The sequence below is a fragment of the Stegostoma tigrinum genome, chromosome 13, assembly GCF_030684315.1.
Source record: "Stegostoma tigrinum isolate sSteTig4 chromosome 13, sSteTig4.hap1, whole genome shotgun sequence".
Taxonomy (NCBI): Eukaryota; Metazoa; Chordata; class Chondrichthyes; order Orectolobiformes; family Stegostomatidae; genus Stegostoma; species Stegostoma tigrinum.
In genome coordinates, this window is record NC_081366.1 from 64,345,872 (window position 1) to 64,358,532 (window position 12,661).

General features: G+C 45.7%; 1 protein-coding gene across 1 annotated transcript in view; it reads left to right on the top strand.

Moving 5' to 3' along the window:
- The window catches only part of LOC125458092 (ran-binding protein 17-like), a 1,334,110-nt gene that overhangs the window by 49,314 nt on the left and 1,272,135 nt on the right, over positions 1 to 12,661 (top strand). The gene's annotated exons all lie outside the window — the stretch shown is intronic.

Consider the following 12,661-nt stretch of genomic DNA (forward strand, 5'->3'; position numbering starts at 1 on the left):
TTTGGTTGTTCTTGTCCATAAATCACAAAAATCTAGCAGCATCTCAGGAGCACAATGCAATGTTGACCTTTATTTCAGAGTGAATCGCACAAAAAAAGTGAAGTCTTGCTGTGCAGTGGCATTTTCCCTGCCTCTGAACCAGAATGCCTGAGTTGAAATCTCACCTGGTCACTAGGTTTATTAGAAACTCCTTGACATATTGAAAATCTGTATCAAGAAATGTTTGTGCACAATGGATGTAACAAAACTGAATAATATCCTGGCTGATGACTTTTGCTTCGAAACTGTCTGCATCCCTAGCCAAACTCTATCAGTATAGCTGTGAATCTGTTACCTATCCAACAATGTGGAGAATTGCCCAAATATCCAGTCAACAAAAACAGCTGTTAAAATTTTTGAGAGGATTTTGAGTCACAGTGCATTGCAGCAACCTGAAACTATGCAAAGCAGCACAGGAGCACTTATACGGGGTCTTCAAAAGAAGTGGGTACCTGAAAAACACAATCCGCTGTTATCTCCGCGACAGGCCACAACAGGAAGACACAACAAGACTAGTCTCACTAATCACCCTACCACACATCAAGGACATTTTAGAGATGACCATAAGACCACTCAGACCCCTATGTATGTGAGTCTCCCACAAACCAACAACCAACCTACAACAGCTACGGATGAATGTGAAGGATCCCATACCGCAAACCAGCAAAACTGGGCTAATATATGAAATACCATGCAAGGACTGTGAAAAACACTACATTGGCCAAACCAGAAGAAAATTGACTATACAGATATGTGAACATCAATTAGCCACCAAGACACATGACCAGTTCTCACTTGTCTCATTACACAAGTCATCATCAGACAATGAGGGACATTATTTCAACCAGGACAACACTTTGATAATTGCACAAGCCACACAGAGACACACCAGGGAATTTCTGGAGGTCTGGTATTCCAACTGGAGCTCCAACAACAGACACATTGAATTAGACCCTGTGCACAAACCACTGAGAAACAAAACTGGAAGTAATACCAACCACCCCAGTAAACCGAGGCGTAGAAATAGCCAGCTGGACAGAACACGGATGCTTTGCCGGAAGCGCACGAGCGATGTTACCTAGCAGGGTGACAAAACATTTGTAACCAAACCCATCGGCTCGATGAGCACATCAACAACCTCAAAACAGCGCTTATTTAGCAAAATTTCCCAAGGAATTTCATAGGAACATCACAAAACAAAACATGTCAGGAATCCCATAAGGAAGTATTTGGTCAGACAACAAAAATTGATTGAAAGAGGTAGGTTTTCAGAAGTACTATTAAGGATTACGGCAAAGTCAAGAAGTGGAGAGGTGCAGGGTATGTATTCCAGAGCTTATGACTAGGCAACTCTAGGCATGACACAGTAGAGTTAAAATCAGGGATGTGTAAGAGGCTAGAATGTAATTGTGGAATAACTCTGAAAGGGGTAATATTGAAGGATACAGTATGTTCTACCCAATATAATGTTACTATAAAGACTTGGATGTGAGAACAGCTCTGGATCTCAAAGGAGACAGATGTGCCAACTAAATAATAAAATGTGAGGCTGGATGAACACAGCAGGCCAAGCAGCATCTCAGGAGCACAAAAACTGGCGTTTCGGGCCTAGACCCTTCATCAGAGAGGGGGATGGGGAGAGGGAACTGGAATAAATAGAGAGAGAGGGGGAGGCGGACCGAAGATGGAGAGTAAAGAAGATAGGTGGAGAGAGTATAGGTGGGGAGGTAGGGAGGGGATAGGTCAGTCCAGGGAAGACGGACAGGTCAAGGAGGTGGGATGAGGTTAGTAGGTAGATGGGGGTGCGGCTTGGGGTGGGAGGAAGGGATGGGTGAGAGGAAGAACCGGTTAGGGAGGCAGAGACAGGTTGGACTGGTTTTGGGATGCAGTGGGTCGGGGGGAAGAGCTGGGCTGGTTGTGTGGTGCAGTGGTGGGAGGGGACGAACTGGTCTGGTTTAGGGATGCAGTTGGGGAAGGGGAGATTTTGAAACTGGTGAAGTCCACATTGATACCATATGGCTGCAGGGTTCCCAGGCGGAATATGAGTTGCTGTTCCTGCAACCTTCGGGTGGCATCATTGTGGCACTGCAGGAGGCCCATGATGGACATGCCATCTAAAGAATGGGAGGGGGAGTGGAAATGGTTTGTGACTGGGAGGTGCAGTTGTTTGTTGCGAACTGAGCGGAGGTGTTCTGCAAAGCGGTCTCCAAGCCTCCGCTTGGTTTCCCCAATGTAGAGGAAGCCACACCGGGTACAGTGGATGCAGTATACCACATTGGCAGATGTGTAGGTGAACCTCTGCTTAATGTGGAATGTCATCTTGGGGCCTGGGATAGGGGTGAGGGAGGAGGTGTGGGGGCAAGTGTAGCATTTCCTGCGGTTGCAGGGGAAGGTGCCGGCTGTGGTGGGGTTGGAGGGCAGTGTGGAGCGAACAAGGGAGTCACGGAGAGAGTGGTCTCTCCGGAAAGCAGACAGGGGTGGGGATGGAAAAATGTCTTGGGTGGTGGTGTCGGATTGTAAATGGCGGAAGTGTCGGAGGATGATGCGTTGTATCCGGAGGTTGGTAGGGTGGTGTGTGAGAACGAGGGGGATCCTCTTTGGGCGGTTGTGGCGGGGGCGGGGTGTGAGGGATGTGTTGCGGGAAATACGGGAGACACGGTCAAGGGCATTCTCGATCACTGTGGGGGGAACGTTCCGGTCCTTGAAGAACTTGGACATCCCATCAAGGTTTCCTCCTAGTCTTTGTAGGGGTGCCTACCATACCAATGTAACTTCATACCTGATCACTATCATACAATAAACTGTAATGTTCAAGACAAGAATCACCTCCTGGAAATGTTAGTGGACAGAGAGTCAAGCATAAAAGGGGATTTGAAGGAAATCCTTATTAGTCAGGAAATGGTGTTAGGGAAATTGATCGGATTAAAACCCGCTAAGTCTGCAGGCCTGATGCTCGCAATTCCAGCATGCTTAGGAAAGTGGCCCTAGAAATAGTGGATGCCTTGGTGATCATTTTCCAGCATTCTGTAGACTCTGGAAGAGTTCCAATGGACTGAATGATAGCTAATGTAACCCCACGTTTCAAAAAAGGAGAAGAGATTAAATGGGAAATTATAGGCCAGTTAGCCAGACGTTGGTGGTGGAGAAAATGCTGAAGTCAATTATTAAGGATGTAATAGCTGAGCTTTTGAAATGCAATGACAGAATCGGTCCAAGTGAACGTGGATTCACTAAAGGGAAATCATGCTTGACAAATCTTCTGGAATTTTTTTGAGGATGTGAACAGTAAAGTGGACAAGGGTGAGTCGGTGGATATTGTTTATCTAGACTTTCAAAAGGCTTATGATGAGGTTCCACTTGAGATTACTAAGCAAAATTAAAGCTCATGGTGCCGGAGATAATGTATTGACGTGGATAGAGAACTGGTTGGCAGACAGGAAGCAGAGAGTTGAAATAAACAGATCCTTTTCAAAGTGGCAACCAGTGATGAGTGGGGTACTGCAGCGTTCATTGCTGGGATCCCAACTGTTCACAAAATACATTAACAATTAGGACGAAGTATTTGAATGCAGTATCTCCAAATTTGCAGTGGACACTATGCTGGCTGGCACTGTGTGCTGTGAGGAGGAAGCTAAGAAGCTGCATGGTGATTTGGACAGGCTGGCTGAGTGGTCAGATGCTTGGCAAATGCAACATAATGTGGATAAATGTGCGGTTATCCATATTTGTGGCAAAAACAGGAAGGCAAATTATTATCTGAATGGTGAGATGCACTTAGCCAGGAGGATTGTGGGGTTAGAGGAAATGACAGAGAAGGGAGAAGCAAAATTATGAAGAGATGTGCTAACATAGATCATAATTTTAAAATTAAGACATTGCTTGTTTGACAGGTAGTTCAACAAGCAAAAAGGATGATTGATGAATGGGACCTGGAATAATAAGTCTAGATGCAACAAAACCTTGAACAAAGGTTTCAGCAGCAGATGAGCTGAAACAATGGTAAAGACAGATAATTTTGTTGAGGCAGAAGTAGTTGGTATGATCAGAAGCTGATTTATTTTTAATTGTTCATGAGATTTGGGCATAGCTGACTGAACCAGCATATATTGCCCATCCTTAATTGTCATTCAACTAAGTGGCTACGTAGGCTATTTAAGAGGGCAGATATGTATCAACAACATTACAGTGGATCCGGAATCATATGTAGGCTGGATCAGATACTGATGGTAGATTTCCTTCACTGAAAGATGTGAGTGAACAAGATGAGCTTTTATGACATTTTACAATGGTTACATAATTACTGTTAGACTTTCAATTCCAGATAATTCTTGGAGTCAAATATGACAGTAAATTTACTGCAGTACTTTGATCTGAACCATTGATTGTGAAGCACTTAGGCCCCTGTATTGCCCGCTGCTTCCATTCTAAAGCATGCATGTAGACCAATGTTGAAGCTTCTCAAAGGTGGCTCATTATCTTAAGATATGCCTGTTGCTACTTCTGTCACAACCTTCTGCATTCTTTATTGAACCAAGGTTGGTCTCCTGGCATGATGCCGGTTGTAGAGTGAAGGGTATGACAGATTGCACATTTGGTGGAGTAAAATTCTTCTGTTGGTGGTAGCCTGCAGCATATCGTGGATGTTGAGTTTTAAGGTACTCGTTCAGATCGTAATCTATCATATTTAACAGAGCATTGATACTGCAAAACAGAATGGAGTGAGTCTTCATTATAAAAATGGAACTTAGTATCCACAAGGAGTCTGCACTTGTCTCCACAGGACTCTTCAGTGATCATCGTTATCAGTACTGACTCAGACAGATGCACCTGCAATGATAAATTGATGAGGACAAGATCAAGCTAAGATTTTGTTCTTGTTTGTTCCCTTACCAGCCACTGCTGGTGCATCCTTCAGAATTCGATCAGCTTAATTACTGATGGCACAATGATCCAGTGGTGATTGACTTTGAAGACGCTCTCCGAGCGCACTTTGTGTCCTTCCCTCTCTTAATGTTTCTTCAAATTGGTGTTCAAACTGGAAAGGTGTTGACTGATCAGAGGAAGAACAATGGTAATAAGCAGAAGGCTTCCTTGACCATTGTTGACTTGATATTATGAGCGTTCATGTTATCAACAATTAATATTATGTATTCCCATGGGAATTCACACTATACAATATACCTCAGTGTTATGACCTGTCGTGTGTTTGCTGTGTTGTTTTGGCTGAGCATATCCAGGATGATAATAGTGGAATTTGGGAAATTACATCATACCTTACTGTTTGTGGCTAGGATGGTGTCAGGCTTCCCTTAATTTCTTCTTCCAGCTTCCCTGGGTTGAAGAACATGTGATGGAAAGTTGTGATTTTATGAATCACCCAATAAATTAACAGGCTGTATAGCATTACATTTTGGAGAAGATTTTATCTCTGTTTCCCTTTATGAAATGAAATCTCAGCTTTAAGATACAGAAACAATAAGGCTAGAGGAACAAAATACCAGGTCTCATTGACCAGGGATCCTCTTGTGATTTGAGCTACGAGGCCGAATGTTTATTCCTTGACAGACCATGTGAATATGGGTGAACACATTAACCTGATGCATGCTTGGGTAGTGACTTACCTGGAGACTCTGAGTGAAACAGGCAACAAGACTAGATGGCTGAGAGACAAATTTCTTTACAGAGATCCCTTTGGGCTGGCTGACTGGCTGTCAGCTATTGTACGTGAACAGCAAACTCCCTCTTCAGCAGCCCTGACTGCTTTGATTTTGTTTAATTTGATTTATTATTGTTACATGTACCGAGATGCAGAGAATAGTATTGTTTTGCATGATAACCAGATGAGTCATACCTTACAGAAGTACATCAGAATGCGGAATCTACTGTTACAGATACAGAGAAGGTGCAGAGGAAGATGAACTCTAAAAGTGAGGCCCATTTGTAAGTCTGATAACAGTGGAAAAGAAACTGTTCTTAAATCTGTTTGGTATATGTTTTCAAACTTTTGTATTTTCTGCCCAATAGAAGAGGATGGAAGAGAGTATAACTGGGGAAGGAAGGATCTTTGATTATGTTGGCTGCTTTCTAGAGGCAGTGGAAAGTGTGGACAAAGTCAGTGGAAGGAAGGCTGGTTTTCATGATGGATGGGGTGCATTTACATCTCTAATTTCTTGAGGCCTTGGGCAGAGCAGCTGCCGTACCAAGCTGTGATGCATCTGAAAAGGATGTTTTCTCTAGTGCACCTATAAGAATTGGTAAGAATCATTGTGGAAATGCCAAATCTCCTTAACCTTCTGAAGAAGTAGAGGTATTGGTGTACTTTCATGACTGTAGCACTGATGTAGATGGACCAGGATAGATTGTTGACAATATTTACTCCTGGGAACTTGAAAATCTGGATCACCTCCACCTTAGCACCATTGATACAGACAGGCATCTCCTCCAGTCTGCTTTCTGAAGTTGATGACCAGCTGCTTCACTTTGCTGACATTAAGGGAGAGATTGTTGTCTTTACACTGTCACTAAGCTGTCTATTTTCTTCCTGTACTCTGTCTCCTTTTCGTTTGAGATCTAACATACTACAGTGGTATCATCAGCAAATTTGTAAATGAAGTTGAGCTGAATTTGGCCACACAGACGTGAGTTATAAGGAGTATAGTAAGGGGCTGAATATGCAGCCTTGCTGGGTAAAGGTGTTGAGGATTATTGTGGGTGAGGTGTTATTGCTTATCCTTACTGATTGTGGTCTGCTGGTGAGGAAGTTAAGGATCCAGTTGCAGGGGGGGTAGGAGCAGAGTTCTAGGCTTCGGAGTTTGGAGTGAGTTTTGTTGGAATTATGGTGTTGAAGGCAGAGCTCAAAGTTGATAAATAGGAGTCTGATGTTGATATCCTTGTAATCTAGAAGTTCCAGGGATGAACATAGGGAGATGGCATCTGCTGTGGACCTATTGTGATGGTGTGCGAATTGTAGCAGATCAAGGCAATCTTGGACTGAATTGGATTTCCCTTGTTGGGATGTATTTGACTCAATTCATTGACTTCAGGCTGCTAATACAACTGGATTTGGGTCTCGGTGTCTGTATGTGTGCATGTGTATGTGTACCATGGCTGAGTGGCATGAGAAATCAGACTTCTTGATATTTAAAATCAGTTTTTAATCAGTTGAAATTCAGGGGCAAAGTTTATTTCAAAGTTAGCATTGTAAATGAAAACAACAAATGCTAGAGATCACGGCAGGTCGGCAGCATCCTTGGAAAGGCAACAAACTAATACTTTGATAATAAAATGTGAGGCTGGATGAACACAGCAGGCCCAGCAGCATCTCAGGAGCACAAAAGCTGACGTTTCGGGCCTAGACCCTTCATCAGAGAGGGGGATGGGGTGAGGGTTCTGGAATAAATAGGGAGAGAGGGGGAGGCGGACCGAAGATGGACAGAAAAGAAGATAGGTGGAGAGGAGAGTATAGGTGGGGAGGTAGGGAGGGGATAGGTCAGTCCAGGGAAGACGGACAGGTCAAGGAGATGGGATGAGGTCAGTAGGTAGGAGATGGAGGTGCGGCTTGGGGTGGGAGGAAGGGATGGGTGAGAGGAAGAACAGGTTAGGGAAGCAGAGACAGGTTGGACTGGTTTTGGGATGCAGTGGGTGGAGGGGAAGAGCTGGGCTGGTTGTGTGGTGCAGTGGGGGGAGGGGACGAACTGGGCTAGTTTTGGGATGCGGTTGGGGTAGGGGATACTTTGCGTCTAGACTCTTTGTCTCTTCATGGATGCCGCTTGACCCACTGTGATCTCCAGCATTTGTTGTTTTCAGTACACATTCACCATCTGCAGTAATTTGCACCTATATTTAGCATTGTAAGAGTTTGTGCCATTTTAGGAAAATTCTTTGGCTTTCTCCTGTGATATGTTTCTCATGAAGCAGTTTAGTGGTGCAGCTGGACAGCTTGTGTAATGTCCAGTTCATGCCCAATGGTAAATTGTTGCTCTGGAGAAATGATTGCAGGATAAAATTGTGCCCAGCAGCCCAATACAGATCGGAGGTAAAAGAGGCGTCCGAGTGCTGAGGCTGTCTGATTAAAAGACTTCGTCCTAGTTGTTTTGTTAAACTTGCAGCACTCTACCCCTCACTCCTCAAAGCCCATCATCCACTCACTATATTCCTAATGCCTCATTGCCCTATGCTAACATAATCCAAACCCATGTCCCACTCGTTCCCTTTGTAGCATCCAGGCCTCTTAATGCCAATCAATCCGTGACCCTTGTACCATGCATGCCAACTCACTCAGTATTTACCAGGGGTAGATCTTAGAAGTAATGTGAGATTTAAATAAGGGAAAGGTGGTGGAGGGGTGGCCACATGGTGGCTCAGTGGTCAACACTGCTGCCTTGTGGTACCAGGGACCCAGGTTTGATTCCACCCTCAGGCTGTGTGGAGTTTGCATGTTCTCCATGTGTCCACGTGGGTTTTCTCTGGGTGCTCTGGGTTTTTCCCCATAGCCCAAAGTTGCGCAGGCTATGTAGATTGGCCATGTTAAATTACCCTGTAGTGTTCAGGGATGTGAAGATTAGGTTGGTCATAGGGGGATGAGCCTGGGAGGGAAGCAACCACACGTTCATAAGGGCTTGAGGAAATGTCAACGAGCATTAAATCTCAACTCCCACTGACTTAGGCAGACTGATCCTTATTGTTCTGAGAGAAATGAGGATTTAAAATCAAAAACAGAAATTGCTGGAGAAATTCAGCAGCTTTAGCAGCATCTTTAAGGGTAGCACAGTGGCTCACTGGTTAGCACTGCTACCTCACAGTGCAGGGATTCAGGTTCAATTCCACCCTTGGGTGACTGCCTGTGTGGAGTTTGCACATTCTCCCCATATCTGTGTAGGCTTCCTCTGGGTGCTCCAGATTCCTCTCTCAGTCCAAAGATGTGCAGGCTGGATCGATCGGCCATGCTGAATTACCCTGTCGTGCTCAGGAATGTTTAGATTAGGTGGGTCATAGGGGCTTGAGTCTGGGTGGGAAGCAACCAAGCCTTCATAAGGGCTTAAAGGTAATCCTTGAGGAAATATCAACGAGCATCATATCTCAACTCACACTGACTTGGAGATAACAAAGTGAGGAGCTGGATGAACACAACAGGCCAAGCAGCATCTTAGGAGCACAAAAGCTGATGTTTTGGGCCTAGACTCTTCATCAGAAAAGGGGGACGGGGAGAGGGTTCTGGAATAAATAGGGAGAGAGGGGGAGGTGGACCGAAGATGGAGATAAAAGAAGATAGGTGGAGAGGAGAGTATAGGTGGGGAGGTAGGGAGGGGATAGGTCAGTCCAGGGAAGACGGACAGGTCAGGGAGGTGGGATGAGGTTAGTAGGTAGGAGATGGAGGTGCGGCTTGGGGTGGGAGGAAGGGATGGGTGAGAGGAAGAACAGGTTAGGGAGGCAGAGACCAGCTGGGCTGGTTTTGGGATGCAGTGGGTGGAGGGGATGAACTGGGCTGGTTTTGGGATGTGGTTCGGGAAGGGGACATCTGCCAATGTGGTATGCTGTATCCATTGTACCCGGTGTGGCTACCTCTACATTGGGGAAACCAAGCGGAGGCTTGGGGACTGCTTTGCAGAACACCTCCGCTCGGTTCGCAATAAACAACTACACCTGCCAGTCGCAAACCATTTCCACTCCCCCTCCCATTCTTTAGATGACATGTCCATCATGGGCCTCCTGCGGTGCCACAATGATGCCACCTGAAGGTTGCAGGAACAGCAACTCATATTCCGCTTGGGAACCCTGCAGCCCATTGGTATCAATGTGGACTTCACAAGCTTCAAAATCTCCCCTTCCCCCACCGCATCCCAAAACCAGCCCAGTTCATCCCCTCCCCCCACTGCACCACACAACCAGCCCAGCTCTTCCCCTCCACCCACTGCATCCCAAAACCAGTCCAGCCTGTCTCTGCCTCCCTAACCGGTTCTTCCTCTCACCCATCCCCTCCTCCACCCCAAGCCGCACCTCCATCTCCTACCTACTAACCTCATCCCACCTCCTTGACCTGTCTGTCTTCCCTGGACTGACCTATCCCCTCCCTACCTCCCCACCTATCCTCTCCACCTATCTTCTTTTCTGTCCATCTTCGGTCCGCCTCCCCCTCTCTCCCTATTTATTCCAGAACCCTCACCCCATCCCCCTCTCTGATGAAGGGTCTAGGCCCAAAAGCCAGCTTTTGTGCTCCTGAGATGCTGCTGAGCCTGCTGTGTTCATCCAGCCTCACATTTTGTTATCGTGGATAGAGGAGAAGTTAGGTGGAGAGGAAACAGACAAGTAAAAGGGGTGGGGATGGAGCCTGTAGAGGTGAGTATAGGTGGGGAGGTAGGGAGGGGATATGTCAGTCTCGGGAGGACAGACAGGTCAACAGGGCGGTATGAGGTTAGGAGGTAGGAAATGGGGGTGCGGTTGAAATGGGAGGGGTAGATAGATGAGAAGAGCAACAGGTTAGGGAGGTGGGCTGAGCTGGGTTGGTTTTGGAATGCAGTGAGGGGAGGGGAGATTTTGAAGCTTGTGGAATCCACATTGATACCATTAGGCTGCAGGGTTTTTTTTAGATTAGAATCCCTACAGTGTGGAAACAGGCCCTTCAGCCCAACAAGTCTACACTGTCCCTTGAAACATCCCACCCAGACCCATTTCCCTATAACCCACACACCCCGAACACTACGGGCAATTTAGCATGGCCGATCCACCTAGCCTGCACATCCAAAGATGGGGAGAATTTGCAAACTCCACACAAACAGTCGCCCGAGGCTGGAATAGAACCCAGGTCCCTGGCGCTGTGAGGCTGCAGTGCTAACCACTGAGCCACCATACCACCCAATGAACCTCTGAATTGGTAATGCTAAATTGCCCGTAGTGTCCAGGGATGTGCCAGCTAGCTGGGTTAGCCATGGGAAATGCAGGAACAGGATTGGGAGGTGGATCTGGGTGGGATGCTTTTCAGAGGGTTGGTGTGGACTCGATGAACCAAATGACCTGCTTCCACATGGTAGGGATTCTATGATTCTGTGGAATGAAATCTGATTTAGAGAATTGAGAGTTCTGAAGAAGGGTCACTGGACTGGAAGCTTAACTCTGCATTCTTTCCACTCTCCACAGATGCTGCAAGGCTTGATGAATTTCTCTAGCAATCTCTGCTTTTAGATTAGATTAGATTCCCTACAGTGTGGAAACAGGCCCTTCGGCCCAACAACTCCGCACCGCCCCTTGAAGCATCCCACTCAGACCCATCCCCCAGTAATCCACACACCCCTGAACACAATGGGTAATTTAGCAATGGCCAATCCACCTAGCCTGCGCATCTTTGGACTGTGGGAGGAAACTGGAGCGCCCAGAGGAAACCCACGCAGACACTGGGAGAATGTGCAAACTCCACACAGACAGTCGCCCCAAAGCTGAAATCGAACCTGAGTCCCTGGCACTGTGAGGCTGTAGTGCTAACTACTGAGCCACTGTGCTGCCCTTTTGTTTCAGATCTCCTGCATCTGCAGTTTAGAGGTATCAAGAACTGCAGATGCTGGAGTCAGAGTCAATGCATTGCGGAGCTGGACGAACTTAGTGGGCCAGGCAGCATCGGAGAAGCAGCAAAGTCAATGTTTCGGGTCGGGACCTTCATCAGGACAGGTGAATTTCCAATGGAAGTGGGGACGTGGCTACCACATCTGGATCACACTTGACAGTTCTAAAAGTTAGTCTACACAGCTCTACAGAAATTCAGGCCTACATCTCTGACTTTTCACTTGTGTGGTGTAAAGCAATATTCTATCTGTATTGCTTTTCTGCTGAATCAGGGTTAAGTCCTGGTCTGTATCTGTCATAGGTTTTGCTGCACGTTGTTTTGTTCTTTTTTTGTCAATACACTAATGGGAGGACACATGGTATACAAACAACAAGATTACAACACCACCACCCTGACCATAATTCTGTCAGATTTGTTAATTTATCCAGTTTTAATTAGAAGTTGCAGGTCTGAGTCATTAGTTTTGTTTGTGTCTGCACACATACTTCCAGACCTGTTAAGTATTTGTCACATTTTAAAAACAAAATAATATTGTGGGAAAAGCTTGCTTTCAAGTCCTGATAAAGAGATGCTACATACAATGTTAACCACCTGTTTCAGTTTCTGATAGATCTGCACATATTGCCAGCGTTTTACCCAGCAAGGATCTAGGGATCTGTCCCGATCTTTGGCTATAACACTGAACTGATAGTCCGGATTTGATTGCCGGACTGTAATTCACTGATCTCTTTAAGAACCACATTAAAATGTAAAAATTATCACTGACCTCTCTGACCCATCATTTATGTTTGAAGGTAAATCAGTCTAGAGCATAAAACTTATCAAGGTACCACAGTAACTTTGTCACTGAATGTTGGAACGAACCAGAACCTGAATGTGTCTACTATGTACTGAATATCTTTAAGGTGCAGATTGAATGTGTGGAATTGAAATTCCCTTTCTTAAAAGGCAATGGATGTAGAATCTTTAAATATATTTAAGACAGAGGTAGGTAGATAGATTCTTGATTACTGAAGGGATAAATGATTTTCAGGGGTATGCAGGAATGTCAGTTGAGGTTGAAATCAA